Genomic DNA, 14,645 nt, shown 5'->3' with positions numbered 1-14,645 from the left:
AATGCCACAGTAAAAGGAAAAAATGCACACAAGTTTTGACAGAAAGGCAAAAAAAAAGTCTTCTTCATGAAGACAGATAAGTTGAGCTGTGAGAGTCTGATTCAGTTCCTAATAAAGAACATTGTGTTATTGAGCATCTGGACGTAATAATAACTTTTACTGTAAATGTGTCCCTGTAGTCGCGTGGGTTTTCTCCGGGTGCTCCGGTTTCCTCCCACATCCCAAAGACATGCAGTAGGTGGATTGGACACTCTAAATTGGCCCTAGGTGTTTGTGTGCATGTGTGTGCCTTCTGTGGAAGGTTGGGCGCCGGGCCTGCAACTTGACACTGTAAAACTCCACTGCCAATCATGAGCAGACAGATGATCCACTGTGGCGACCCCTAACCGGGGAAAAAGCCAAAAGAAGAATACTGTAAATGAAAAATCCATGCATTAGTTACTGAAATGTGTCTTGAAATAGTAAATTCTCTTTTACATTTAACAAGTTTTCTTTACTTTTGCTCCCAGTATAATTGTTTCATTAGTTCCCTGTTACTGTAAAAGGTCCATATTCATCTAGTATCTCTAAAATGTGTACTTGTTAATTTAACTATTAAATTTTTCTGTGAGGTTTCTAAAATGTCTGTGCTTGTATTGCAAATGTCCCTAAAAATGTAATTTTTTTTTAGTATGTGCTTTTTTCAAGTCTGTGGATGAGGCTGTTAAGGGTCAGCTGATCAGTCCTGTCACTTGATTATCAGATGTAACAGATATAAAGATATAAATAGAGGGTCTGATTCTGCTTAATTTTGCTATCCTTATTTTACTTTAAAAAGCTCAGTTCAAAGACAAAAGTGACGTAACAGACTTGACTGACGCATCTGCCAGGTTCAACCATTGTTTGCTCTTTGTATGACTTCTTTCCTTGACATCACCGAACCCCCTCTTCAGCACAACACTGAGTAGAAAAATAAGAGGTACAGCAGATGAAATGTAAGGGAGCCTTGTATCTGTCCATGTCAGCACGTCATCGATTACTCAAAACTCTGAAACATCAAACAGCTAATCATTTTGTGTGAGGTGGCTCTGCTCAAGAGTTGAGGAGGCAAAATGAAAGTAAGAAAAAAAACTGAGTACCTTAAATGAATGCTGGTATTGCCACCCTGCAGTAGCGATCACACAGCTGAATTGTTAGGACCAATTGGCACACTGCTATAGTGTACCAGTTGTGGCCTCAACCGCTTGCTCTTGGAACTGCCACTACCTTCGCCCTGTCCTTAGCCTGTGTGCGCATGAAGCTTTTCCAAGAGATTAAGGCCTGTTTAGCATTCTTCTTGCTTGTTTGGGATTTTAATTTTATTACAGAAAAGGTGTAATTTCCCTCCATATGGGTCATTAACTCAAAGTCTCTCTCTCCCTCTCTCTCTCTGTGTGTTGGAAGGCACAGTTCTTGCTAGTGGGCATTTCAGCCAGAAGGATGTCTGAGCTGTAGGCTTTATTTTGCAGTTCTTAATATGGTGTTTCACTTGAGCAAAGTGGCTTGAAGAACTACTCCCTAATTTGCTCTTCAGCTAGTTACAGCCATTGTGATGAATCAAGGCACAGTTGTGTCTGTCTCCTTTCTACAATAAGAAAATAAAAGTGGAAAGACTGTTGTGCACTCCGGATGTACATAGGCAGTTGAGTTACTGTGTTTATTGAACCAAAGATGCCAGGAAAATGACTTGAAAGAAAATTACTGCTCAGCAAAAAAAATAAAAAAAATTCCCAGAAAGGGTGAGAAGAACCAAATAGAACACAGAATAAATTGAGATATGTAAGGGAGCCATTTGTCTGTGTACATTTGTTCTTGGTTTGCTTGAGGTCTGTCTTGGTTCCTTGCAAAAGTGCCACTACTTTCTCAATTTCTGGTTTGGTGAAGATACAAGAAGGGGTCATTCTGTTTTGTTGGGAGCCAGGTTGTCAAGCATTTAATCAAGATTGCTCCCTTTTCAAAAGCTGTATGACACTGGTGGATAAGTAACGCAGGGTGTGCAGGGATGAAGCCCTCCACATTCCTTTGCAAAACTCCAGGAGGTACTGCTTCATAGGTTGCAAGTTTGATAAGAGTGTCATAGTGAATTGGCTCCAGGCAAAATAGTCCTAATATTTCAAGTAAGGTGGATAAACCCTAATATTGTGATTTGTTATTAAAGTACCCACTCTTTGGTTGTGCTGTGTACTTGTACGCATATGTATTTTGTTTAATTTAGTGCTAGACTGATGGCCTGACTTCTGATATAATACAAAGCTCCTGTGGCTTTGAAAAACCTTTCTTTATAGTCTGCCTAATGCCAGTTGTTTCTAGTTTTGTGCATGCATTGTTCTAGTTATCTGTTGTTTACACAAAACTGTAAATGATTTACAGTTTATTAGATTTTATTTATTTATTTATTTTATTTTACATTTGTTAACCGGGAGTGTCTGACTGAGCCGAAAAGGCCCTTTTTCAGCAGAAGCCCGGGGAGAAAAGCTCCACATAGAAAAATTACAGATACATTTAGACATGATCAGTATACACACAAATTACAAAAGACATGTTTTTACAGTGGTATGCAGCACATCAACAGTTACAGTGGAGAGAACAAACAAAAAAATATTTAAAAATAAAGGTACTTAATAGATTTGTGGTGTACAGCTGAAATTTGGAACATAGGTGGAATACATACATAGTACACAGGTAAAGTACATACATGTAGATTAGCCAGTGTTAGTGAGAATAGTTTTCAATCTTAATCAAGTACTCTAGGTTTAATATGTGTACCTTATCTGCTTTCACTAGCTTGGGGAGCAATCATGGCACTGCCAACTTTGCTTGAGATGTTGCCTGATGAGGTCTTTAAAGGAGGCTTTGGATGATGTGTTTTAAATGCTAGTGGGGACAGAGTTCCATTTTTTAGCCACTGAACTACTATATAGTGCATCTCCAAAGCTATTGTAGCTGTTGGTGACTTCTAGTAGTAGCTTGCTTGATGATTTAAGAGGCCTTTTGGCTGAGTGATGTTGTACTAGGTTTTTGAGGGCAGGACACTTATTGGGGAGGTATTAGATAGAATGACAGAGGCAGAGCTGATTGTAGGTTAGGAGGTTGGGCAGTTCAAGCCAATCGAGCTGTCTCAAAGCAGTACAGTGATGAGTTCTATATGATAATCTGAAAGTCGTATTTGGGTACCACTACTGTTACATGGCATGGATAAACAGACATGGAAGAAGTATTAACATGAGACAGACATTACCAGAGAGAATTATGAATGCTTAAATGAATACTAATGTGACGAGAAGCACAGCTATAAGAGAATCTCTCTTGAATCTCCTGTTAAGTACCTCCCACAATTAATAATGCCCAGTGAGTTTTTCTGCTTTGTCTACAGCTGTTTCACTTGTAAAACAACATTTAAAGCCAAGTAGTACACATGAAGTGGTTACATAGATTTTTCACTGTGGAAGTCATGAGGTGGGAATCACAAACTTGTGTAAGTTTGATGTGTTTCAGAGCTGTGGCCTGCCATGACTTAGACCTGGTAGAGGGTGGCAGAAAGTGTGTAGAAGGTGGAAATGATGCAGCATAGCGGGGAGTATTTGGTGCAGTACTTTAAAGATGCTATCCATGTGTCGATGAGATAGGATTCTTAAATAGAATCCGGTTACACCTTAATAGCATAGTGATAGGTGACTGGGATGCATGGCATACATGTAGTAATAGTGTTCTTTTCAAAGAGTCTTGCTTAGTGGAGAGGTCAGAGAGGTGGCCAGTACATGGACATGGGGGCAAATGGAGTTGGGCAGCTAGTTCTTTTACTACAAGGAAAGTGTATCTGTAGTGACTTCTCCATTCACTGCCATGGTTTGCAAGAGTTTGAGGGTTTGCTTCTCTCCCAGATGGGCGTAAGTGAGTCTTCCCACTTCCCTATCACTGTCAGAGAAAAGGTGGGCAGAAAATGTCAGCCACTACTGAAAAGACTGTCAAGAGCTCAGTACAAAGGTCAATTTTAAGTTGGGCTTGAAGCTGGGTCCAGTCCTGCAAATAGGTGTAGCTTGGATTATTGCTGCCAGAATAGGGGTGGCTGACTTATGAGGTCATGAGGAAACTTTATTACATGAATATGGTCGTGAATCCACTGCCTCATAGCTTTGTTGCAGCAGAAGTGAGGTGTGATTAATAAAGTGTTAGCAGCCAATTTCTTTAACACTTTGAACATAGTTGGAATAAGGGCTTGCACTAGGTGGAGGGAATTCATGAATTTTAGCCCTTAAATCATGTTATAACTGATGGCTTCCCATCTGCAGGCATTTATTTTCTAGTAGATCCATCAGAAGTTTGGCTGTGAACTACAGATGGTGGTACCTTGCAGTTTGTCCTCCCATGCCTGTGCGTGTGTGTGTGGCCTGATCCCAAGATTATGCTTATTTATTTATTTTATTTTACATTTGTTAACCTGGATAGTCTGACTGGATTCATGTCCATTTTCTGCGGAGGCCCGGGGAGAAAAGTTTCAGTTAACAAGTAACTTGGGCATAATACAACAAGATCAGAACACAGTAAACATGCATTGAAATGTAGGAATAAATGAAAAAAATACATACACTTAATAGATATTGAGATGCAGCTATACATTAAATAATTACATACAATGAAAGAAAATATTTTGAGATACAGTTTTACATGAAATAACAGTTAGTTAAGGTTTATTATACATAAGTCATATTAGGATATATCAGGATACATAGTCATTAGGTAAATTTCCTAACCAATTAACGCAACAAAGCTTAGTATCAATAGTAGAGTAGCTGAAGGTGGGTAAACAATGTTATTAGCTGAGTAAATGAGGGGAAGCAGGATCAGTCAGGGATGAGGACAGGCAGGTCCAGTGATCCATTAAGTGTGACTTAACAGCTGTTTTGAAGGCTGTATGAGAGGATTCCATGATTTAGCAACATGAGTAGAAAATCCGGAAGCCCCAGCTAAGTTTTTTACATTGGAGGCCTTAAGTAGGACCATGTTACTTGATTGGACAGATGTCCTTCTATTCTGATGTTGCAGTATTCGTAACAGTAGGGGGTTGCTTCTTGCAGCACCACTGTCCAGCCAGTATACCAAAGTCTTAGTCTAGGATGGTACGTGACACGTCTGTTACCAGGGCCATAAACCGGCATTGGGTGTAAAAGTGACATCTGCACGTACCTTCATCAGAATTTTTCTGCTGCATTGATCATTGGGCGCCCGTTTGCCAGTTTCACTTCTGCATTGCATTTTTTTCCAGACTATCGCATTCCCGATCGTTAAAGACCAGGCAACTGCTTTTGACCATTACAGGTAAGTGTCCGGTGGGGTTTTCTTACTTCTTTTGCTTACTATTTAGACTTGCATGTCAGCTAGGAAAGGGAAGTGTGCTTGTGGGAGACAAATTCTTCATAAGGGCACACACGATAAGTGTGTTTTTTGTCTAGGCGAGGCCAACAACCATACATCTTGTTCGATTTGTAATTTGTCCATCCCCAAGACTCTACATAGCCGATTAGCGGCTTTGAGTCTTTATCTTGAGAACCAAAGACTCAGATGCTTGGTGTTTGGAGGGAGGAGTAGGCCCTTCCGACTAGCTGCCTCGGAAGAAGGCAAAAAAAGTTAGGCCCGAATCCCAGGCTGCACCTCAGGCGTCCGAACAGACTCTAGAGGCGATTGAAGACCCGGAGTCCATTCAGATGACTGTTACCAATGCAGGCCCAGGAACCTTAATGGAAGCCAGGGTGTGGGATACCGAAGGTACGTCTGCTGAGGTAATTCAGCCATCAAGAGTCTGATGGTGGAGGGGAACCACGGCTTGCATTCTCGGAAGCCCCTGCTCCTCCTATTCGTGCTAGGCCGACATCCGCTTCTCTTCTGACTGTTCCTACAATCCCCTTGAAAAGGAAACAAAAATCCAAGCACTCTGAACCCCCACAGATGCCTGGCTGGGAATCTTTCTCTCAAAGTCTGTTTAAGGCCTTCCAGACATTACAATTACAGCAACATCCCCCTAATGTCACTCTTCAACCAATCCATGTGTCTGAGGAAGATTACTCATCTTCTGTGGAGTCCTTCTCCTATGAAACACAAATTGAATCCCCCAAGGAATCCATTACTCCAGAAGAGGAGGGCTCTATTTGTCCTGAATCCCCAGCATAAGATTTCAGCTTTGGGGTACTATCTCCCTCATGAGGGAACATTTTAAGTGGCAGGCCTCTGAGGTTTCAAACTCCAAGAAAAGGTACTTTGACTTTTGGCAAATAGAGCAACCATCTCCCTCAGCTGTGCCTCCCTTACTGCCTGCTTTTCAGGATGCCTTCCTAGCTGCTTTACAGTCTCCTGACTCCCAACCCCCATCAGCTAAATGACCTGATCGACAGGGTCCCCCAAGACGCACAGTTTCTTTACAAGAACCCTCCTGCAGACCCAGCTGTTATAGCTGTTTCTGCAGATAAGACATCCAGGCAGCTACCCTCTTGCTCTTTATCCAACTGATAAAGACAGTAAATTTATTGGCAGGATAGGAAAAAAAAGGTATATACCTCCTCCACTCTGGCCATTAGGGCCCTGAACTACCAAAGCCACATGGCAAGCTATGTACTTGATACCATTTCAAAAGCCTCGACCCTTCTGTCTGAAGTTCAGGGTTCCCCTACCAGAGCAACTAAATTCACTTCTCTCCCCAGAATCCCAAGTGACCAGGCACTCTGTTAAGTGCAGCTATGATGCTATGGAAGCTTCATCCAAAGCTGCTGTTTCTGGATCAGTGTTTCGACGTTACTCCTGGGTATAGCTACAGCCCCTCCCCATGGATGTTCAAACTAAAGTACTGGATGCATCCTTAGACAATAAGGCCCTTTTGGACAAGCATCTGCTGAGCTTCTCAAATCCCTCCAAGAGAAGGGTAAAGCATTACAGAACCTCAAACACCTTCTGGTGTCCCCTATTCCTAGATATCATAGGAATTGTCCTCAGAAACCCTCCTTTGTTAGAAGGCAATCCTTTCATTCAGCACCACAATCAAAGGGATGTAGACAGCCGAGGAAGACTTCTCCTCCCAGATTTCCCTTCAGCTCCTCTACCACACCCTTTCGGAGCCAGCCTGACCAATCCAGGCCTCCTCCACTGTGACTTACCACCTCTGCATCCAGCAACACCCTTATCCCTTCCCTCCTGGTGGAGATTAACTGAACAATGGGTCCTCTCCATCATCCAGAGAGGATATTACATGATTTGGTGGATGCTCCCACCTTTCCAAGGGATTCCTGAACCACCAAAAAAACAAATCCACCTGTTCCCACCCATCATTCATCAATTTCTAAATCAAGGCACCATAGAAACAGTGCCCACCCCTCTAAGGAACACAGGTTTTTATTCCAGAATGTTCCTGGTACCAAGGAAAGAGGGTCCTTGGAGACCTATCCTGGATCTATCCTTTCTCAACCTCTTCCTCCATGTATCTAGTTTCAAAATGAACACCTTATCACTTCTCTTGCCTCTAATTCCCTCCCAGGCATTCATGGTAGCTCTAGATCCCAAACGATGCCTACCTCCACATCCCTATTCATCCAGATTACAGGAAATTCCTCAGATTTTTAGTAGGCTCATGTCATTTTCAATTCTCTGCATTGCCTTTTGGGCTCTCCACTGCCCCAAGAATGTTTACCAAGTGTCTAGCCCCTTCATTGCAGGACCCAGGGTATACAAATATACCCATAGTTAGACGACCTACTCATCCTGCATCAAGACCACCAATTCCTACTCCTTCATTTACAACAGGTGTCGAACATCTTCTCTCTTCTGGGGGTTCACGATAAACACAGAAAAATCTCACCTGATCCCTTCACAGGACATGATATTCCTGGGATGCAGACTCCACATAGACTGCATGAAGCCCTTCATCCCAGACCTAAGGATTCAGGAACTCTGCCTGTACTTCATCCAGATCCTTACCCAAACTGCCTTGACAGCTGAGGAATTCCTGGGACTTTTAGGCCACATGGCATCCCTCATACCCATGCTTCCTTTGGCAAGACTCCACATGAGTGAAATTCAGTGGGTGTTAAAAAACCTATGGACCCAACATTCCCAACCCTTGGCCTCTCCACTTCCTTTTTTCCTATGCTTAAAAAAGGAGGTCCACTGGTGGATGTCTGCAATGCAGACCAACCTGGTGACCCACCTTCAGATTCCAGCACCACAACAACAGCTATCCACAGATGCTTCAGATCTAAGCTGGGGTGCAGTGTTACAAGCAAACCAACAACACCTCTCAGTACAAGGAAAATGGTCTACTCTAAAGGAAAAAGACCACATCAACATTAAGGAAATGAGACCCCTGCTGTTAGCCCTTCTAACATTCGAGCCCCTCTATCCTGCCAGGAACCCTAAAAGTAATCACAGACAATATGATTGTCCTGTGGTGCATGAACGAACAAAGGGGACCAGATCCTACCCACTATGTAGCCTGGCCATCCAGATATGGAATCTAGCCATGTCTGTCAGGGTCCACTTATTAGCCGTGTATATCCCCTCAGCACAGAATGTTATGGCAGACGCACTCAGCAGAGCCTCAGCCCCCTCTCACGACTGGATGCTACAGAGAGAGGTTTTCCTAGACTTGATACACAGGTGGGGTATTCCACAAGCAGACCTATTTGCCTCCTCAGTCAACAGGCAGATGCCCAACTTCTACACAAGGAACCCAGATTCACAAGCTTGGAAAGTGGATGCCTTCTCCTTCTCATGGGGGGGATGTACCTATGCTTTCCCCCTTCACTCTAATCCAAAAGGTCCTCCTGAAAATTCAGAAGGACAAACCAAAAATCCTACTGGTGACCCCCTTTTGGCCAAGACAGCATTGGTTTCCCCTCCTACTTTCTCTAGCCAAGGGCAATCGCCACAGGTTACTCCACTGTCTTGACCTGCTCACACAGAACAAGGGATCCGTGCTACACCCACAGGTAAACAACCTAAAATTGACCTTATGGGTGATAGGATTCTGATCCTTACAGGCACCTTTATTCAGAAGACGTACTCAGTGTTCTGCAGGAGGCCAGAAAACCTAGCTAGGAGAAACTATGTAGCTAAGTGGCACAGATTTTCCAACTGGTGTCATAGGAACAACCAGGACCCCCTCACTACCCCATTCCAAGGGTCCTATCGTACTTGTGTGTGCTACTCCAAACAGGACTAACATGTTCTTCAATCAAAGTCCATTTGTCTGCCATTTCTGACCAGACAAAACTCTTAGGTGTTACCATCGACAATAAACTTAAATTTGATAAGCACATCTCCATAACTTTCAGAAAAGTACACGCCAAACTAGGCACTCTATATAGAGCAAAAGCATACCTTACACAAGAAGCCAGACTTGCCACAGCTAGGTCACACCTCCTATATTCCCTACTTTACTGCTCAACTATCTTTACCAACTTACTTAAGTCTGACCAAATAACCTTGATTCATGCTACAATAAGATAGCTAAGTTTGTAACCAATACACCCCGTAAAACTCACCATTGTACTATACTTAAACAGCTCAAATGGCTAGAGCTACCCAACCTTCTATCACTTAACCAACTTATAATTACTCCTAAAATCATCCACAATCCAACTAACTGTCCTGCTCTCTCAAACTTGGTTCAACCTAACACCACCTGCAGGACCCTTAGATCTTCCAACAAACTCATGCTAAAAATTACCCAGTCTCATAACTACTTCGGTGACTCCCTCTACTCCCACAATATAGCTAAGGACTGGAACAAACTTCCTCAAAACTTACAAATAAATTCAAACCTATCCTCATTCAAAATGGCCCTAAAGGAACACCAACAGTCACTGGTTCTGCAACTGGATAGCTCCTGGCTAGGCTTTACTTTCCCTGTCTCCACGTTTTTCACCTTATTTCAACCTTTAATATCTCCTCTTCTTTCAAAAACATCTCCTCACTCTGACTAACAATCTTGATGCATATATATATATATATATATTTGTATGAATAGTTGAATATTTTATGAATCCGTCTGTTTCTTGTTGGTCTGCCTAATGTACAAATCATTGCTATTTTTTAACTAGGAGTGACTATTTAAATCCAAGTTTGATTATGTTATCCTAGTCAACTCTTGTATGTTATGCTAGTCAACTCTTGTAAATGCTGTTTGTTGTTGCATGTATAAATGTTTGTATCATATGTCTCATATGGTCTGGAGCTTTTCTCCCCTGGTCTCCGCTGAAAACGGGCTACTAGCCCAGTCGGACACCACCCAGGTAACAAATGTAAGTAAATAAATAAAAAATAAATAAATACATTTCTGCCTGTCTGCCCATTTCACCACCTCTTGCATCCAGACCGGAAGTCAAACTCTTTCTAAAGGGAGTCCTCCACATCAAACCCCCACAGAAACCCATTCCTCCTCCTTGGGACCTAAACTTTGTATTAGAAAAGCTAACCTTGCCCCCCTTTGAACCAGCACATTCTGTTTCCTTGAAACTTTGCACATTGAAAACAGTCCTGCTAGTTGCCCGCACTTCCACCAGGAGGGTCTCAGAGATCTAAGTCCTGATGGCCACTTCTCCCTACCTTGTTTACCACAAGAACAGCATTGTCCTCAGGACCAACCCTTCATTCATGCCCAAAGTAGTTAATGAACTCTCGTTGAATCAATCCATTAACCTACCCAGATGTTTATCGTGTTTCACTGTTGCAGTTCTAACTAATGGGTTATCTGGCTCCCGGTAGCCCTCGGTCGGCCAGAATACCAAAGGTAAGTAAAAATTACATTGGTTGTAAAGGATGTCAGGTCGTCCGATACAAAAGGAGGCAGCCGACGTCACTTCCTCAGTTTTTCTTGCCGCAGAGCCCGAAGCAGAAGCTTTTCATGCACGAGTTTACCTTTGTTGGTTTCCGACTACAAGAGTTGGTCTGCTACAGCTAAGTAACCCCCATTGGGGATCCTCTTTTCTTGTCTTAATGAATGTCAGAAAAAGTTAATAATTGCCTTACCTGTGGAAAGCCAATTCCCCGTAGAGATTTTCATTCCTATTGCATTATTTGTTTTGGCCTTGACCACGACTCTGTGCCTCCTTTAATCCACATACTATCCATTGTTGGGCTAAGATTTTGGCTAGGCATTTTGGAGTTTGGCCTAAATTCATTGGTGTGGCATCTACCAGTCTTCAGGCTTCGGATATTCAGAAGAAACGTAAGGATAAGGATCACGACAGGACTCAGAAAGCTAAGTCCTCGGATGAAGTTAAGTTGGTCATCATTCAGTTGGTAGCCAGTGAGACACCTTTGGAGTCCCTGCAGACCGCAGATGTACAACCGCAGGTCTTGATTGAGTCTGAGTCCCTTAGGCCTTCAGCCTCCATTTTGCCTTCCGACCTGTCCGTCGGTCACCTTTTCTGCTGGAGCTGGAACTGCTAAGCTGACTCTGGTGTCCAAGGCCTCCATTTTTCATTCTGACAGCAAACTTCCTTCAACTTCTGCTGCAACTTCGGCATTTGCCAGGCCTCCCGAGTCCTTCAGGCTTGCAGGTTCATAGGTTCATACTAGGCTATCTGCCCTAGGGCATTTATAAGCCTAGCCAGAGTGTGTGTGGCTTTCACCACCCCTTAGGATGAGAATACTATACCCATTAGTTTGCTGTGCCTCTGTCCAGCAGTGACACAGAGATGATTCCCGGGGTAAACCTACGATCTCCCATCCACTCGTCAAGATTTCTCTTGAACAGAGTCAGTGAGGGGCTCTGCCTCACATGGACTGGGATTCTGTTACATAGTGTAGGGAGTCTCTGGGTGATGAATCTGTCCCTCCAGCACGTCCCAGTTATATCCGTGTTGAGGTTTAAGTCTCTTGCTCTCGTGGCTCTGGTGGATTTGGATTTTTTGAGGTGGAGCATGTCCATTAATTCCGGGTTGGACATGGCCTTGTATGTCAGGCACAGATCACCTCTGAGTAGACGGTATGCGACTGAATAGAGCTGGAGTTTCTTCAGTCGGGCAGCGTATGACATATGTTTGAGCCCCTTTATCCTTTTGGTGAGGAACTTTTGGGGTCTTTCCAACTGCTGCAGGTGTCGGGTAAGGTACATTCCGAATGGGGCGTTGTACTCAATCATTGGTCTGATAAGTGAAGAGTACAGGGGTACAATGACCTCTCCTGATCTGGATGTGAATCCCTTCATGATCAGGTGGGCAATGTAGAAGGTCTTCCTAACCACTTTGGCAATGTGAGTGTCAAAAGAGAGGTTACTGTCAACTTGGGTCCCCAGGTCCCTGATAACTTCTTCCGTGTTTAATGGATTACCACCTATGTGGTAATTAGGGGTTACCTTGTTTTTCCCAAAGGGTATGACTATACATTTTGGCATTTAGCTTAAGGCCATGGCTCTGGCACCAGTTATCCATTTCTATGAGACCTCTCTGGAGGATGTCTGTGTCTGATGAAGTGTCAATTATGGTGCCCAGTTTGCAGTCATCTGCAAATTTTGTCAGCCACAATCCCCCTATGTTTGCCTGCACTTCAGAAAATAAATGCCGAACAAGACGGGGCCCAGGACTGAGCCCTGTGGGACACCGCTCGTGACTGGCTTAGAGTCTGACATGGCACCAGCAACTCTAACCCTGTGGGTTCTGTCCTTGAGCCAGTCTGCAACCCATCTTGTGACATATGGGTTTACATCTAAGCTGGTGAGCTTTTCTATGATGCCCGAGTGGGGTATTGTGTCGAACGCTTTTGCTAGGTCAAGGTAGGCTGTGTGAACTGCCTTACCCTCATCAATGGCCTTAGTGACTGTTTCGAAAAAGTCGACCAAGTTCAAGAGGTAGGATCTGCCCTTGACAAAGCCAAATTGGGTAGGATCCAGTGTCTGTAGGTCCCCAATGTCTTTATTTATGAGTTCCATTATGATCCTCTCCATAGCCTTGCAGACAAGGCTCATCAAGCTTATGGGGCGGTAATTTCCAGGGTCTGTAGAAGCACCGCCTTTGTGGAGTGGGACCACAGTTTCCGTACGCCATTCTTTGGATACGTATCCTGTAGTAAGGCTAAGATTAAACAGCAGCCTTATGTGTGGGTTTAGTTCCTCATTGAGTTCGTGTAGCACACAGCCGGGGACACCGTCCGGTCCCATTGATGCTGTGTTTTTTGCTTTAGAGAGAGCAGCTCTCACCTGGGCATCTGAGATGTTTGGGAGGCTAGACTCTGGTGGGATAGATATTTCTCCTTTTGGGGGGGAGGGAGGGGAGAAATTTGCACTGAACCTGTCTGCCAGTATGTTGGCAATGTCTGTGGGTTCAGTGATTTTTGTATCATGTTGGACTAATTCTGAGCATATCTGGGAGTTTCCACCCAGGTTTCTAACATAGCTAAAGAAGGCCTTATGATTGTCTTTTGTGTCTTTAGCGATTTTTCTCTCAAAGTTGGCCTTGGATGATTTTATGAGTGATTGTAGTTTTTTGCTAGTATTGATCAGAGATGCCTTCCCTTTTAGGGATTTTGCTCTGTCATGTAGTAGCTTTCTCCTCTTGTTGTAGAGTTTGTTTATGGCTGGGGTCCACCAGACCGTGCGCCTGCCTTTGGTGGAAAGGGTCTTGATTTTATTAGGGATTGCTTGATCCATACATTCCTGGAGGTGCTCGTAGAAGGCATTTGTAAGGGTTTCAGCAGCGTGGGTTGTGGTTTCCACTGGCTCGGGAGCCTTGAAGGATACCACTCCAGTCTTAAGAAGTGTGAAGTTTGCTTTTGAGAAGTTCTTCACTGTGGTCTTTTTTGCTGGGGTTGGGGGCGGGATGTGGATCTCCAGTGAGATTAATTTATGGTCTGATCTCACCAATGAGGGATATACTTCCGGTGTTGAGCATTTTGTCCCCATGTTTGTGATGATCAGGTCTAGTATATTTTCTCCTCTTGTGGGAATGGTGACTAGTTGTTCCATAGCATTTGAGTTTATGAACTCCAGGAACCTTTGGGCTAGGGTGTTGGGGCTTGAGTAATGTTCCCAGTCTGTTTGGGTAGTTGAAGTCACCCAATATGATGGTGTTTGGAGAGACAGTCATACTCTCCAGTGTCTTCAGGAAGGCTGTGTGGGTTTCCTGAGTTTGAGAGGGTGGTCTGTAGCATGCTGCAAACTGTAGGGCAGTTTTACCTATGGTTAATTGCACCTGGATGGTCTCCGATGCTTCGTGCGTTGCCACTAACCTGGAGGTGTGGGTATCCTTTATGAATATGGATACTCCCCTCCTTTTGTGGTTCGGTCCGGATTTTGGGGCCGGAACGCATGATATGAGGTATAACCTGATAGTGCTGGGGTGCTCTCAGGAGCCTTGAACCAGGTTTCAGTCACAGCACAGACATCGATGTTCTCCATACTGAGGAGGGCTTCGAGGGCGTGCATCTTGAGGTTTAGACTTCTGGCATTGAGCAGTATTACCCTTAGTTTTTTTCCATTTTTGTTTTCTAGGGTGGTAGGTTTATCATTTGAGCCTTGCCTAAAAAAGGCACTATGGGGGTGGCAAGAGCCTTTGCCAATATCCGGAAGCCCAGGGGTGACAGGTGCAAGCCGTCCCTTGCGAAGCAGCGTAGCTTGTCAAGCATGTCTTCCCAGGCAGACAGACATC

This window comes from Protopterus annectens, chromosome 11.part0, assembly GCF_019279795.1.
Source record: "Protopterus annectens isolate FY-2018-M chromosome 11.part0, PAN1.0, whole genome shotgun sequence".
NCBI classification, from domain to species: Eukaryota; Metazoa; Chordata; order Ceratodontiformes; family Protopteridae; genus Protopterus; species Protopterus annectens.
The sequence above is the reverse complement of the archived record's forward strand: the minus strand, read 5'-3'. Positions refer to the sequence as shown.